Source organism: Gobio gobio, assembly GCF_949357685.1.
Source record: "Gobio gobio genome assembly, chromosome: 11".
NCBI lineage: Eukaryota > Metazoa > Chordata > Actinopteri > Cypriniformes > Gobionidae > Gobio > Gobio gobio.
The window spans coordinates 47,253,009-47,270,446 of NC_137104.1; positions in this window are offsets into that span (position 1 = coordinate 47,253,009).

Here is a 17,438-nt window from a genome sequence, read left to right on the forward strand (position 1 = left end):
AACACAGCAGCATTCTTCTTCCACGAGGGAGTCTGGAGTCGTGGCATTTGTTTTTAGGCGGACCGATAAAGAACGCAACACACTCGTCTCGCGGACATCCTGTAGAATTCAACCAATCAGATGATGTCTTCAAAACTCCTGAAGTGTTTCCAGATAAGTGTGCCGTTTGCATCAGACGTTCAGCCAGCAGTCCGTGGGCGTGACGTCTGAGGCTGAGACTACCATGATGGTAACACCCCTAAAAACGTCTCGAAGGAGGGAACGGAGACGTACGTCGGTATTACCAACGAATTGGGGATCACTTCAGAGAGCCCCTATCAGCTTTGAGAACTAAGAACAGGCCAATGAACAATTGGCGTGCGAGATTTGCATCTCGCGCACCGCCCCGCGCCACGGGTATAAACAGGAAGCGAGAGCATCGCACTGACGTTTTTCACTGAGGAGCCAAACTAGTGACTCGGCCATGCAGTGATGGAAGGAACTGTGGCGACGGGACATACATCTCCGTTCCCTCCTTCAGGGAACGAGGGTTACCATACGTAACCGAGACGTTCCCTTTCAGTCGGTCACTACGACGTACGTCGGTATTACCGACGAATTGGGATCCCTATGGAAAACGCCACAGTTACTACCACTACCAGCGCCCAGCGAGAGCCCCTCAGACCCCGTTCTGATGCGGGCGGGGAGATTCAAGCAGGGAGAGTCACACTGCTGTTCCGCAAGACCCATTCAGCAGACTGATTGGATAACGCTGGGAAAGCGTGCCCGAAGGACGCTGCGGGAGCCACATCATGCCCAGAGGGAGTTACCATGTGGAAAGAATACGTATGGGCTGGCCGTGGGCAGCTCAACATACGAAGTCCCAGAGGCGGCCCCGGCCTTTTACAGGCGGGGGACGACACCGTACTGAGACGGCAGAGAAACTCTGCCAAGGGAAAGACACGAGGTCACCGTAGGGAGCTGTACCGTGGAGAATACACGTATGGGACAGCCGTAGGGGTCACGACATACGGACCCAGTCCGACACAAGTTCCACCAATGCATACAAGTGCCAGACCTGGCGTCGGATACTCCGCCACATCAGACTGCCGAGGGGTGCGGAGGACTCAACAGGGTTCGCCAATCCTGGGGAACTCGACTGGAGAAATAGGCGCACGTATCCGTTCCAGGGGGAAGGGAATGGCGCAGCAAGCCGACACTTAGAACGGGCACTTCAGTGAAGCTGACAATGGGAAGCGAGCACACGAGAAGCCACCGACTCTACACGTAGGCTATAAAACCTAGCGAACGTGTTAGGTGTCGCCCAGCCCGCAGCTCTACAAATGTCCGTCAGCAAGGCGCCACGAGCCAACGCCCAGGAAGAGGCTACACCCCTGGTGGAGTGAGCTCTAACCCCGAGCGGGCAGGGCACGTCTTGGGACTCATACGCCAAGACGATGGCATCCACTATCCAGTGGGCCATCCTCTACTTGGAGACAGCCTTTCCCTTCTGCTGTCCTCCGTAACAGACGAAGAGCTGCTCTGAGGTCCTAAAGCTTTGCGTTCTGTCAAAATAGACGCGCAGAGCGCGAACTGGACAGAGAAAAGCCAGGGCTGGGTCTGCCTCCTCCGAAGGCAGCGCTTGCAGGCTCACCACTTGGTCCCGGAAGGGAGTAGTGGGAACCTTGGGCACGTATCTAGGCCGGGGTCTCAGGGTCACCTGAGAGTCACCCGGCCCGAACTCCGGGGATTTAGTCTCCTCGCTCCCCTCAGGAACCTGACGATCAGATCGTATTTGCCTAAGGACTCACCATTAACGAGGTCATGGTTTGCGGCGATAGCGGCAACATATACCTTGAGGGTGGAGGGAGACAGCCTTTGCTCCAACCCGTCTTGAAGGTAAGATAGCACAGATCCGACCGAACACTTTCGGGGGTCTCCTCGGCGAGAAGAGCACCAATCGACGAACAGGTTCCACTTCAGCGCATATAGCCGTCTCGTAGAGGGGGCTCTGGCGGAAGCGATGGTGTCGACTACCGCTTGCGGTAGGTCACCTAGAACCTCCGCGTCCCGTCCAGGGACCAGACATGGAGTTTCCAGAGGTCTGGACGCGGGTGCCATAGGGTGCCCCGTCTCTGAGTTAGGAGGTCCTGCCTCAGAGGAATGGGCCAAGGAGGTGCTGTCGCGAGAAGCACTAGTTCCGGGAACCACGTCCTGTTGGGCCAGTACGGAGCTACCAAGAGGAGTTGCTCCTCGTCCTCCCTGACCTTGCACAGTGTCTGTGCAAGAAGGCTCACTGGGGGAAACGCATATTTGCGCAGAGCCCGGGGCCAGCTGTGTGCCAGTGCATCCGTGCCGAGGGTCCCCTCGTTCAGGGAATAAAACAACTGGCAGTGGGTCGTGTCGGGGGCGGCAAACAGATCGATCTGTGCGGCCCCAAAGCGACTCCAGATCAGCTGGACCACCTAGGGGTGGAGTCGCCACTCTCCGGGGAGCACTGGCAACCGTGACAGCTCGTCGGCTGCACGATTGAGCAGGCCCGGAATGTGAATAGCACGAAGGGACCTCAGATGCTTCTGACTCCACAGGAGGAGATGGCGGGCGAGTCGGGACAAACGGCGGGAGCGTAGACCACCCTGTTTGTTGATGTACGCAACGGCCGTTGTGCTGTCCGTCCGGACCAGAACGTGCTTGTCTTTGAGCGACCCCTTGAGGCGGCTGAGAGCAAGACGAACTGCCAGCAACTCCAGGCAATTTATATGCCATTGCAGTTGGGGCCCCGTCCACAGACCCGATACTGCAAGCCCGTTGTACGTGGCACCCCAGCCCGTGGGTGAGGCATCCGTGGAGACAACATGATGCCTGGACACTTGTTCTAGAGGCACTCCTGCCCGTAGATTGAAGGGTCCGACCACGGGCTGAGGGTTTGGCGGCATCTCGCCGTCACTTGGACACGAGGGACCCGCTGTGCCACGCCCATCTCGGGACTCGGTCGTGAAGCCTGTGCTGAAGCGGTCTCATATGGAGCAGCCCTAGCGGCGTTACTGCGGCTGCTGCTGCCATATGCCCCAGGAGCCTCTGAAAATGTTTCAGTGGGACCGCTGTACTGCGTTTGAGCGTATTCAAGCAGCTCAACACCGACTGGACGCGCTCCTCTGTGAGGCGCGCTGTCATGGCAACCGAGTCGATCTCCATCCCGAGAAAAGAGATCCTCTGTAGGATGCGAACACCACGCTCTCTCATGGGAGCAATGGCCGCCTCCGCGACTTTCGTGAAGACACGGGGCGACAGGGACAGCCCGAAGAGCAGGACTTTGTACTGATATGCCCGTCCGTCGAAAGCAAAGCGTAGAAACGGTCTGTGTCGAGGGAGAATCGAGACATGAAAGTACGCGTCCTTCAGGTCGATCGCTGCAAACCAATCTTGGGGACGGATGCACCTGAAGATGCGTTTCTGCATTAGCATTCTGAATGGCATCCTGTGGAGGGAGCGGTTCAAGTAACGCAGGTCCAAGATCGGCCGTAACCCGCCGCCTTTCTTGGGTACAATGAAGTACGGGCTGTAGAACCCGGACTTCATATCGGCTGGAGGGACCGGCTCTATCGCGTCCTTCGCCAATAGGACAGCGATATCAGCCTGAAGCACCGGGGCGCCCTCCTTCGGTATAGATGTGAAGTGGACACCCCTGAACTTCGGGGGACGCCGGGCGAACTGAATCGCATAGCCGAGTCTGATGGTGCGGATGAGCCAGCGAGACGGGCTGGGAAGCGCAAGCCAGGCCTCCAGAGACCAAACAAGCGTGATCATCGCCACCACAGACGTACCCGGAGCGGGGCAGCGCAGCGGAACGCAGGGGCCCCAGGACGACATGGGAGTGGTCCGTGCAGGGGTCTGGGTCTGACACACGACCTGCATCCACTGAGGGGACGGGCGAGCGTGGGGAGGCACATTGTGTGCGTCCGCACAACCAACGCCTACGTCCTGATGCTAAGGCCTATTGGCGAGGGGAGAGGTGTCTGAGGGGTACGAGGCATGGTAGCGTCGCATACCGCCAGACGCGCTCTCTTGGCACCCAGAGATGTTGGAAACTGCTCTTTTATTGATAATTTGGGTACCACTGGCACTGGGGCAGTGGCGGAACAGACAAACAAATAGTTTTCCCCCGGCCCTCCTCCGGGGGAAGGAGTGGTGCTGCAGCCATCTCCTGAAGAGCAGTTTCCTCCATCTCTGGGCGGCCCGTCTCAGGGTCTCTTACGACGGCGCTTGCCACCTGGCTTGGCAGTGGCCTGAGCGGGCTGGACGTTCTTCCCGCGGCCGGCTCCACGGCCGGCTGGAGGCTGCTGCTGGGCTGGGGCGGGAGCGGAGGCGGAGGCGGAGGCGGAGGCGGCCGCAGGAGGACGTCCTTGGCAACGGGCAGGCGGAGGTGCTGCGGCCGGCGGCTGGGTGGTAGCAGCGGGCCGCCGGTGCAGGATGTGTTTAATGGCCTCCGTCTGCTTCTGGGCGGCCGAGAATTGCTGGGCAAAATTCTCGACCGCGTCGCCGAACAACCCGGCCGATGAAATGGGGGAGTCCAGGAACCGGTTCTTATCAGTCTCCCTCATGTCGGCCAGGTTGAGCCAGAGATGCCGTTCCTGGACCACTAAGGTGGACATCGCCTGACCAACGGAACGGGCGGTAACTTTCGTCGCCCGGAGGGCGAGGTCCGTCGCCGCCTGGAGCTCCCGGAGGAGCTCTGGGTCAGACCTACCCTCGTGCATGTCCATGAGTGCTTGGGCCGGGTGCACCTGAAGCAACGCCATGGCATGCAAGGCAGACGCGGCCTGTCCGCAGGACCTGTAGGCCTTCGCAGTTAGACTGGACGAAAACCTACACGCTTTGGACGGGAGACGAGGATCACCACGCCACTCGGAGGCGGTCGCCGGACGCAGCTGCATCGCGACGGCGCGTTCGACTGGCGGGATCCCCTCGTAACTCTTGGCCTGTCCGCCGTCAAGGGTAGTGAGGAGGGAGGAGCCTCCAGGTCTGTTCCTGGCACTAAAGGATGTCGTCCACGACCTGGAAAGCTCCTCATGCACCTCCGGGAAGAATGGCACTGGGGCGGGACGCTGAGAACCAGCGCGACCCCCCTCCAGGAACCAATCGTCCAACCTAGAAGGTTCGGGACGTGGTGGAAGGTTCCACTCAAGCCCGACCTTTTCGGCGGCCCGGGAAAGCATAGCCGTCAACCGTTGCCACTCTCCCAGAGGGAGGCAGTACAGCTGAGTCCTCATCCTCCGAGGACTGGAACTCCCCCTCCGATGCTGCAATCGACATCTGCTCGTCCGCGGGCGCTTCGAAAGAGATGACTTGGCGGCCCGTGGGCGGGACCAGCGATCTCTTCCGGGGGCGCCACCGGCGGCGGTGCTTGAGAGGGTTCAGGGACCTGCGTAGGGACACTAGGCGGGTTTGTCCTGAACGTAATCCTCAGGTCATCCCGGCCATCCGTCGAAGTAGGTCTATCCTGGTTAGGGATAGCTCTAGATCGAGGTATGGGGAGGGGGACTCCGCCTTCCCGGAGGTAGGAGAGTTTCGACCTAAGCACCGCAATAGTCATGTTCCCGCAGTGAGAACACGAGCTATTCACAAACGCTGCCTCAGCGTGCTGTAAGCCCAGGCACGTGATGCAGTGATTGTGGCCGTCAGCGGGCGAGAGGGAACGACCGCATCCAGAAACGCACGGGTGGAATGACATCTTGAGAAAGACGCAGTGTCACACCCGTGTTGCTCTCTTTGTGAGGAAACGCTCTTTTAAGAGAGTGCTGAAGCACCCAGGGAGACCGCGGCAACACACAGGGAATAGTGCAGCCTGTGTTTGCACTCAATTCGTGAAACGCCCACCGAAACCAACAGGTTGCTGTGATAACAGCAGTTGTCTCAATCTGCAGCTGAGTTCGCAGTACCGCTGGAGAAGCCGTCACACCAACACAACGTTCCTCTTTTTCCTCTTCTTAGTAGACTCGACAATCGCTGAATGAATCAGGAAGCAGTCTGTACTTCAAACGCCGTTCGGCTCCGAAGTGAATGACGTCAGTGCGATGCTCTCGCTTCCTGTTTATACCCGCGGCGCGGGGCGGAGCGCGAGATGCAAATCTTGCACGCCAATTGTTCATTGGCCTGTTCTTAGTTCTCGAAGCTGATAGGGGCTCTCTGAAGTGATCCCCAATTCGTCGGTAATACCGACGTACGTCGTAGTGACCGACTGAAAGGGAACCCAACATAACAGAAACTCTTCTAAACTAGCATGACAAAACATTAAACGCTACTGAATCTCCCACTTAACATTAAACTTGTACATAACATTATATAACACTTCATTTTAGCATTTACTCTCCCTTTTCAGTGTCATGGCAAAGCTCCTGGGAAATAGATATCTCAGCCCAGTTAAATTTAAGTTAGTCTAAATTAAAAGAAACAAGTTCATAAAACTGAAAACAGTGAAACATAATCCAAAAATTTGTCTGGCCCAACCAGATGTTTAGTAAACAAGGTCGACTATTTGCACTTTAAGTAAGTGGCATCTACTCCACTAAAATGTATTGGAGGAGGACCCACCCACATTTATTTTTGCTTCCGACGCCCATGACTGTATAGACCATACTTTTTTAACAGTCGTTAAATTCAAATTCAAATGTAGTAGCTACTCACTAGGGCTGCACGATTATGACAAAAATCATAATTGTCGATTATTCCCTTGCAATTGTTGATTATTAATTACGATTACTCTATAGCATTAAGCCTCAAATGTCAAATATACATTGGTTTGGTTTCTTTGAATAAAAAAAGTAAAAAAATAGGCATGGTTTTATAATGTTATACAAAAAATAAAAACAATGGGGAAAAACTTAAGATAACCTGTAGAAAGAAAAAAAACACATTAAGTACACAGAATAATATAAGTGGACTTTTTTTTTTTGTAATTGCGATTACATAATTGTGGCATCCGCAATTGTAATCACGATTACAAATTCGATTAATTGTGCACCCCTACTACTCACACTGTCTGTTTTTGGACGCAGCTTAAGACTTGTTTCATAAAATGTAATACATTAGCAAATAAATGCAGTCTCTTTTAAAGTGGAAATGTTTTCTGCCATTTTATGCAAAGTTGGGGTTTTTTTAGACTTGCGATGACATTGTGATGATGTAATGTTTTGATCAGTTTCTATCTTCAGTTTACATGGCATAACTACAGCAGAATGACTATACACTAAGCAGCAATAAACGTCACAGCATTTGATCTATTGACTAGTTAAAGTTTAAATGGCATCTTGAGGAATTCTACTGATTTTCTGTGTGGCACGCAAAGGACTCGTATATGCCTTTCGACAGCTGCTAGAGAGATCCTGATGTGAGAGATAAGGTGGGAAGGATTGTGTGGTGTGATACAGCACCTTTCACCTCCCATCATGCACTGAGAAAACAGACTAATTTTGGGCCCAGAGAGAAAGCACGCTCTGCATGCTTATTGACAGCACATGAGAACACTGGAGATTGGGGAAAAAAGACTTTGGCAACATGGTTATTTGCAAACAGTAACTGTTAAAAAGTCATGTGCACAGATGTGAATGCAGATTGTGTTAGTTCAAGTGATAAGTGCATGTATACGAGTCAGGATAATAAACGTCTCGGTTACATATGGTAACCCTCGTTCCCTGAACGAGGGAATGGAGACGTACGTCGGACGTACCGACGAATTGGGATCTCTTCTGTGAGCCCCTATCAGCTTCGAGCTATATAGAACCGGCCAATGAACAATTGGCGTCCGAGATTTGCATCTCGCGCTCCGTCCCGCACCGCGGGTATAAACAGGAAGCGAGTGCGAATGCACGCTGTTTTTCACTGAGGAGCCGAACTTAGTGACTCGGCCATGCAGTGATGGTACAGCAACTGTGGTGACGGGACGTCACAGTCGACGTACGTCAGACGTACCGACGAATTGGGATCCCTTTGGAAAACGCAATAGTTACTACCACTTCCAGCGCCCAGCGATGAGCCCCTCAGACCTCGTCTGTTAGCGGGCAGGGAAATTCACGCAGCGAGAGTCAAAAAGCTGCTGTTCCGCAAGACCCATTCAGCTGACTTTATTGGATAACGCTGGGAAAGCGTGCCGATGAAGGCCGCTGCGGAAGCCACATCATGCCCAGAGGGAGTTACCATGTGGAGAATACACGTATGGGCTGGCCGTGGGCAGCACAACATACGGAAGTCCCAGGGGTGGCCCCGGCCACTTAGAGGCGGGGGACAACACCTTCCTGAGACGGCAGAGGATTCTGCCGAGGGAAAGACACGGGCTCGCCGTAGGGAGCCGTACCGTGGAAATACACACGGGACCGCTGTGGGGGTCACAACATATGGAACCCAGCCTAACACCCGTTCCACCAATGCATACGAGTGTTAGACCTGGCGTCGGACGCTCCGCCACATCCGACTGCCGAGGGTAACGGAGGACTCAACAGGGTTCGCCATTCTGGGGAACTCAACTGGAGCGGTTTAGCGCACGCATCCGGTCCATCTAGAGGGGAATGGCGCTGCAAGCTGACACAAGAACGGGCACTTCGGTGTTACTGACTATGGGAAGTGAGTACACAGGAAGATACCGGCTCTACACGGAGGCTATAGAATCTAGCGAACGTGTTAGGTGTCGCCCAGCGCGCAGCTCTGCAAATATCTGTCAGCGAGGCGCCACGAGCCAACGCCCAGGAAGAAGCAACACCGCTAGTGGAGTGGGCTCTTAACCCGAGCAGGCAAGGCACGTCTTGGGATTCATACGCCAAAGACGATGGCATCCACTATCCAGTGGGCCATCCTCTGCTTGGAGACAGCCTTCCCCTTCTGCTGTCCTCTGTAACAGACGAAGAGCTGCTCTGAGGTCCTGATGCTTTGTGTTCTATCCACGTAAGTCCGGAGAGCATGGACGGGACAGAGAAAAGCTAGGGCTGGGTCTGCCTCCGAAGGCAGCGCTTGCAGGCTCACCACTTGGTCCCGGAAGGGAGTAGTGGGAACCTTGGGCACATATCCAGGCCGGGGTCTCATGATCACATGAGAGTTACCGGGCCCGAATTCCAGGCACGATTCGTCGACCGAAAATGCCTGCAGGTCCCCTACCCTCTTGATGGAGGCCAACGCAGTCAGGAGTATTGTCTTTAACGACAAGATCTTTAACTCTGCTGACTGCAAAGGCTCAAAGGGCGCTCTCTGTAGTGCGGTTAGCACCAGAGACAAGTCCCAAGAGGGTATAGAGGGAGGGCGGATTTAGTCTCCTCGCCCCCCTCAGGAACCTGACGATCAGATCGTGCTTACCTAAAGATTTTTCATCTACTAGATCATGATTAGCGGCGACAGCGGCAACATAGACTATGAGGGTGGAGGGAGACAGCCTTCGCTCCAACCCTTCTTGTAGAAAGGAAAGCACAGACCTGATCGAAAATCTTCGGGGGTCTTCTCGACGAGAAGAGCACCAATCAACGAACAGGTTCCACTTCAACGCATAGAGGCGCCTCATAGAGGGGGCTCTAGCGGAAGCGATGGTGCCAACTACCGCTTGCGGTAGGTCACCTAGAACCTCCACGTCCCATCCAGGGACCAAACATGGAGTTTCCATAGATCCGGACGCGGGTGCCATAGGGTGCCCTGTCTCTGAGTCAGGAGGTCCTTCCTCAGAGGAATGGGCCAAGGAGGTGCTGTCGCGAGGAGCACGAGGTCCGGGAACCAAGTCCGGTTGGGCCAATACGAAGCGACCAACAGGACTTGCTCCTCATCCTCCCTGACCTTGCACAGTGTCTGTGCGAGAAGGCTCTCTGGGGGAAATGCATATTTGCGTAGGCCCCGGGGCCAGCTGTGTGCCAGGGCATCCAAGCCGAGGGTCCCCTCGGTCAGGGAATACTACCACTGGCAATGGGTCGAGCTCCTCGGTGAGGCGCGCTGTCATGGCGACCGAGTCTATCTCCATACCGAGAAAAGAGATCCTCTGTGTGGGACAGAGTTTGCTCTTCACCCAGTTGACCCGAAGTCCCAACTGGCTGAGGTGACTGAGCACCATGTCCTTGTGTTCGCCCAACTGCTCTCGTGACTGGGCAAGGATCAGCCAGTCGTCGAGATAGTTGAGAATGCGAACACCACGCTCTCTCATGGGAGCAATGGCCGCCTCCGCAACCTTATTAAAGACGCGGGGCGACAGGGACAGGCCGAAGGGTAAGACACGGTACTGAAATGCCCGTCCCTCGAACGCAAAGCGCAGAAAGGGCCTGTGTCGAGGGAGAATTGAGACATGAAAGTACGCGTCCTTCAGGTCGATCGCTGCAAACCAATCTTGGGGACGGATGCACCTGAAGATGCGTTTTTGCGTTAGCATTCTGAACGGCAGCCTGTGAAGGGACCGGTTCAAGAACCGCAGATCCAAGATCGGCCGTAACCCTCCACCTTTCTTGGGTACAATGAAGTACGGGCTGTAGAACCTGGACCTGGAGGGTCGGCTGGAGGGACCGGCTCTATCGCGTCCTTCGCCAGCAGATCTCACAGGGGCGTTCTCCTTCGCTACTGTCGTGAAGTGAACGCCCCTGAATTTGGGGGGACGCCGGGCAAACTGAATCGCATAGCCGAGTCTGATGGTACGGAGGAGCCACAGAGACGGGCTGGGAAGCGCTAGCCAGGCTCCCAGACACCGAGCAAGGGGGATCAATGGCACCACAGACGTACCCGCAGCGGGGCAGCGAGGCGGAATGCAGGGATCCTACCAGGACTGCATGGGAGCGGCTCGGAGTGGGATCTGAGTGTGCTGTGCAACACTTACCTGCGTCCTCTGAGGGGGTGTGCGAGTGTGGGGAGGCCGCTTGAGTTTTTCCCCACAGTCGGCGCCCCCTGCTGGCGAAGGGATAGGTACCTGAGGGTAGCGAGGCATGGGAGCATCGACCACCGCCAAGCGCGCTCTCTTGGCACCCAGAGATTTCGGAAACTGCTCTTTTAATGACGTTTTGGGTACGGCTGGCACTGTGGCCAGCGGCGGAACAGAAATTAAACATGAACCAAGGATTCTCCCCGGCCCTCCTCCGGGGGAAGGAGTGGTGCTGCAGCCATCTCCTGGAGAGCAGTTTCCTCCCTCTCTGGGCGGCCTGTCTCAGGGTCTCTTCCGACGGCGCTTGCCACCTGGCTTGGCAGCGGCCTGAGCGGGCTGGACGTCCTTCCCACGGCCGGCCTTACGCCGTCGGCTGGTGTTAGGCTGCTGCGGTGCCTTGGCGGGGTCAGAGGCGGCGGCAGGCGGAAGAAGGTAGGTCTATTCTGGTTAGGAATAGAACTAGATCGTGGGATGGGTAAGGGGACTCCGCCTTCCCGAAGGTAGGTCTTGATCTTAGTTCCGAGATAGTCATGTTCCTGCAGTGGGAACATGAACTATCCACAAACGCCGCCTCAGTGTGCTGTTTGCCCAAACACGTGAGACAGCGATTGTGACCGTCAGTAGGCGCCAGGGAACGACCGCATCCAGAAACGCACGGGTGGAATGACATCTTGAAAAAGACGCAGCGTCACCCATGTACTCTTTTAGAGGAAACGCTCTCTTGTGCTGAAGCACTCAGGGGGAACCGCGACAGCGCACAGGGTTTAGTGCAGCCCGTGCCTGTACTCAAATAGGAAAAACGCCCTCACGCACCAACAGGTTGCTGTGAAAACAGCAGTTTTTCACTCTTTCAGAAATGCAGCTGTGAGCTGTCAATAAACTCAAAACTCTTGCTGATAGCAGCTTTAGTCCTCTTCATACGGCGTTTGGCTCCGAAGTGAATGACAGCGTGCATTCACTCTCGCTTCCTGTTTATACCCGCGGTGCGGGGCGGAGCGCGAAATGCAAATCTCGCACGCCAATTGTTCATTGGCCGGTTCTATATAGCTCAAAGCTGATAGGGGCTCCCAGAAGTGATCCCAATTCGTCGGTACGTCCGACGTACGTCGAACATGACAGACTGAAAGGGAACTAAAACCATTAAAAATGTAAAAAGTTTAGTTTATAACGATGTACTAAAACAATTTTTTTTTTTTACTATATAGACATTTAAAAAAATAGTGCTGTCAAATGATTAATCACGATTAATCGCATCCAAAATAAAAGTTTGTGTTTTCCATAATCTATGTGTGTACTGTGTATAATTATTATGCATGTATGTATGTATGGGTCAATGACAAATAAGAAAAATAATTTAAAAAAAAAAGATAAAAAAAATTATAATTTTAAGCAAAACAGTTTTAAAATGCATTTTATGTCCAAATAATTATTAAACAAGATTTAGGATTTTACCACCCAATATTTCCTTTATAAGATACTCTTGACATTTTTTTGAAATTCAATTGACTTTTTGAGTTGTGGTGTTTCAAAGATCTAAAATGTCATGTGGTGCGACCATATATTTTTTTAAAATAATATACATATACAATATACATATGAATCATTGTAAAATGCATATCACATGGTAAATTCCCTTTCCATTTTCTATGTATTGCCCTTTTAGTCCAATTCATATAAACGAACACTTTTCTATGTGTTCAGAACGCAATTTTCCATAAGGAGTTTTTATGTTTTTTTTTATTTTTTTTTATTATTATTATTTGTATACATTATATAACGGTTTACGGTTATATTTCTTACTTCATTTTGCATTTGCACTGGGAATTGATACTTTTAAATGTAAATTTGCTGGTCGCACCACCTGACATTTTACATCTTTGAAACACCACAACTCAAAAAGTCAATTGAATTTCAAAAAAATGTCAAGAGTATCTTGTAAAGGAAATATTGAAGATCAATTTGATATGTGACATGTATTTATTTTTTATAATAATGAATTCAGACACAAAAAATACATGTCATGTCATTGACCCATATATATTTAAGAAAAATGTGTTATATTTATATATAAAATATTTAAATATGATAAAAATACATATACAGTATATACATGCAAATATTTCTTAAATATATATTATGATATTATGTAAACACATTTTTTATTTTGGATGCGATTAATCGCGGTTGACAGCACTAAAAAAAAATAATAAAAAGGACAAAAAGACAACAAAATTACTTTAACAATAAAATGAATACAGACGGTATAAAAATGTATTCAAAATCTGAATAAAAACTAATAGTATTTTAATTATGCTAAAATAACACTGTGTTTATTAATCTATTCTTTAATCTAGCTATTTTTAAAAGAGCGTTTGTGTGTGTATTCAGTAAAGATTTTTATATTTATTATAAGTTTCTAATTAAGCATTTTCTGTCACCAACAAAACCAAAGAATATGGCTGCATCCGAAATCACATACTATCTTGAGTAGGTACTTATTTTGAATAAGTAATTACTTCACGACCGCTAAAAAAGTATGTTCTACATAGAATGAGTGCGTGTAGTATGAATGTAATCCGGACATAATACATCCGCCATGTTGTCATTATCATGTGACCTACCAGCGTCAGTTACGCTTCACTGCCATACATAATCCTCTCCTGTGGACTCATGGGATAGTTAAGTGTCCATCATATACACACTTCAGAATCTCGCCGGAAGTAGGTAATCCGGGGACTTTTTGTCTACACTTTTATGAGTACTGTGAATTCGTCAGCCAACGTGCAACTTGTCATGTGATACAGAAATGGCCAATCAGAGAGCACTCGGTAAGAGAATAGGGAAGTTGACATTTTTTTTAATTCAAATGTTTTAATTCACCCCAGTCATGTGGTCAAGAGGTCAGCCGGCCACACTATGTCATGCACACACAACAAATAAGGCAAACAAACAAAATGCTCATTGCAAGTTTTCCCAATAAAGGCAAAAACAATATGTTGTTCTGACAGTTTGAATCCGTATCATGATGGATTCCTTTCTTTAGTCAGAGAGGGACACAGATTATTGGATGTAGTTGGATTCTATTGCCGAAAGAGATCATTGTAGAATACAGAGTAACACGTGGTGATTATTATTGTGAATAATCATATTTATACGGCAGCGTGAATCACACCACTGTGGGTGGACAGACAGATTTAACAATGCAATATTCATGTAGCATTAAGATACAAATATAGAAGCTGAGAGTAAACAAATGAAAAAGAGATGGTCACAACAACCGTTTTGCTTCTCTGCTGACAGACTAAAAAACAAATATTGATCATTAAAATATGTATCGGGGAGACTGGGGCTAGTTATATCATCGTATTAACTCCTGTCACCCCTATAATATTAACTATAATGTTTTGATACACATGTTTTATGTCAATGCCCACCCACAGCAGTGGATCTGTTGCCAGTCATAAAGTTATTACATTTCATCTAGTCCATTCAAGCTAATCTATCTGAGTAATTGTCATCAGGCTATTATGTGTATAGTATGCAAGTACAGTTTATTGATGTAAAATACATGTTATTCTGTCCTGCCCCCCCCAGAAACCATCATATACATACATACATACATACATAGGTTAAAGTGACAAACAATAAAAAGTGGAAAATAATGATTTTTGTTGTGCTAGTGAAACGGTGGACGTGTTTACGTTAAAATTAGTTTGTGCATTGTTTGGGTGGCGGCGGCGGCATTTATGAGGATTAGTTGCTTTGGCTTTATTTGATTGAACTTTTTAGCTTTTTTTGACAAAGTATTTTAATTTGTTTGCTTCTATATCATGAACTCGAGTATGTGCCTTAATGAAATACAAACTACACATTTTGAAATATACCCCTTCAAGGCACATATACAGTATGCTGAATGCTGTAAAAATGGGAATGCATCGGAGTTTAAAATATGCCTTTTTAATTTGTCAAGGATATAACTACTTACAATATATGCACTGTACAATATTATAAAATGGTAGCGATTTACATAAATTTACATGAGTGCTGCAACATATGCTGTGAAATCCAGAATGTCAGACGTCAAGTTGATTGGTATTAGAAGGGTGAGCTGTTTGAGCCTGGAAATGCATCCCGCTGCCAGACTCGGAAATTGACTAAAAGAGTGCACGGGAGCGCCGGAGTCCCTCTGGAATTTCTCTCATTAATTAGTCTTGTCTGAAACCGAATTACTTTGGCGGGCACTTTGGGCTTTGCATACCTCAGTGATCCACATCAAGACAATTATTCAAGATTTATTATACCAAGAAAACATCAACAGGGTTCCAATCCAAAGTCACTTACCACCTAAAACCTTTGGCTAATTTTTTGATAACGGATTCATACTTTTTGTGTCACATTTCATCTCATTTATTACCGGTCATCTGCCCAAGAATCCTGGATTTTAGATCAAAACTAACCATCCTGACTGCTTCTGATTTGCTCCACAGAGGGAAAATAAGGACGTGTTCACACTTGGCATGTTTGCTTCCATTAAAACAAACCCTGAATCGATTGCTCTGTTAGTGCGGTTCATTTGAATAAGTGTGAACGCTGCCATCCGAACCATTTCCAAATAAGCTCTCGAACTGCGGTTCGAATGAAATATGAACGCAACACGGACCGAAGACATCTAAATTAACCAAAAACAGGACATAATGTCACAAGGTGCGACCCCAAAAATGACAAAATGCTCACTCATACCTGTTTTTTCTCATCATAGTCATGATGTTGCCCCTCACAGTTCGGTACAGGCGTCAGAACAGCGTCTCCTCTCAGCAGATTTTCATTTGTGTGTGTGACGGAGGGATTCCTGTCGATGTTTTGACTCCTTTACACAATTTATACGAGTTCTCAGCTGATCAAAATACCATCATATGTAGCTATGCACATACAACGAGCGCATTTAGCCTAGCACACAGCATTTTTTTGGATGTTCGGTAAGTTCTGCGGCTAAATATATGTCAACCAATCAGGTTGTGAAGATATCCCTATTCCTTTAGATTCGGTATCTGGACCAAATGTGAACACGCCCTTAGAGACCAACTGAGACTGAGGTGGTGAAATTAAATTGAAATCAAGAAAATGCAAAACAATTGACAAGCAATGGAACCATTAATCCTAACAACCTTCTATACCCATTAAAAAGAATCTTACTAGCCAGTATTTGTGATGGTATTTTATTGGTTAGAGCTATTGTCAGAGTTGGAGTCTTGATCTTGAGAACCATCGAAACCACATAAATGTAGCCTGAGTTGTATTACTTTAAGTCCGGGTTTGGTATTAGTTTATGGCGAGTGTGCCGCACAAGTCCTGAAAAGTGAAGCCAAAACGTTTAGATCGCCGGAGCTCATAAACCCCGCCCTCTCCATGTAATCGAATGGGACGTGAGACAAACTAAACAATTACACTTCAAATAATTTTATTAAAAAAATGTCATTTTAGGTCGTTTTTTTGTCTGGCTATCACCAGACCAAGCTTAATTTAAGATTGAACGTTGGTCTGGGGAGTCTGCTATGTATTTTCTACTGCACACGCAAGCATAAATGCGCATAAATTAAATGACTCTGTACGCAATTGGATAGTCCTTCAACCAATCAGACCACAAGAGGCGTGATCAACGGGCAACGACTCATCGCTTCTCTATCCCTCATCGTGATAATCCCTCCAATAGCGGGCCAGGTGGATAAACCAGTCTGTGATTGGTTCCCGCAAAAGTGTAACAGAAGCAGTAGAAGTGAATATACGGGTTTCCAGACTGAGTTGCCGGGCGAAATCAAATCGCCGGCAGATCAGGCTGGGTTTACCCAGTCTAGTAGTTTTTATGATGTAAATTCAAATGTTTGGGTTTTTTTTTTTAAATAAGTTTGGGTTTAGTTATTTGATGCTATACAAACGTGGGTGTGGCGTCTTGATTGACAGCTGAGTTTGACAGCTTCTCTGAGCGAAGTCAATGAGGCACCAACTGACTTTTTTCAGGATTCTCGGGAGGAGATTGGAGCTTCAACTGTTCTACATTTCCATAACTGTTTATTTCACACCGACATAATGAGTAAAACTACTAACCGATTCTGCGGGAGTGTTCCCGCACTTCACGTGTGCAGACTCCAAGTACTTGGACATGGTTGGCTTCACTTCTCTACAATGGAAGAGAGTGAAGGTGCATATTTTTTTTACAGTCTGTGGTTTATGGTCTCCAACATACTAAAGGCCAAATTCAACAAGGTATCTTCATATGGCTTTGAATGGCTATTTAGATTCATAAATTCAGCGAAAACTGGACAAACTCATACTTGAACAGGCATTGCTCTGGATCTGGGCCTCGATTGGGTCAAGTCTTGGCCTGGGTCTTGAAGGGTCTGGTCTTGACTCCAACTCTGGTTTATTGGATGATCCTAACTGTAACGCAGCTACTCATATATTATATTCAGGAAACAGTTAGACCCAGTAAAAGATTTAGTTTAAAACTGAAAAGTGACATGATTGCTGTTATATCAGAGATGCAATTTGGTCTAGTGAACAAAAACAATCCCTACCACAAGCAGAGAATAAG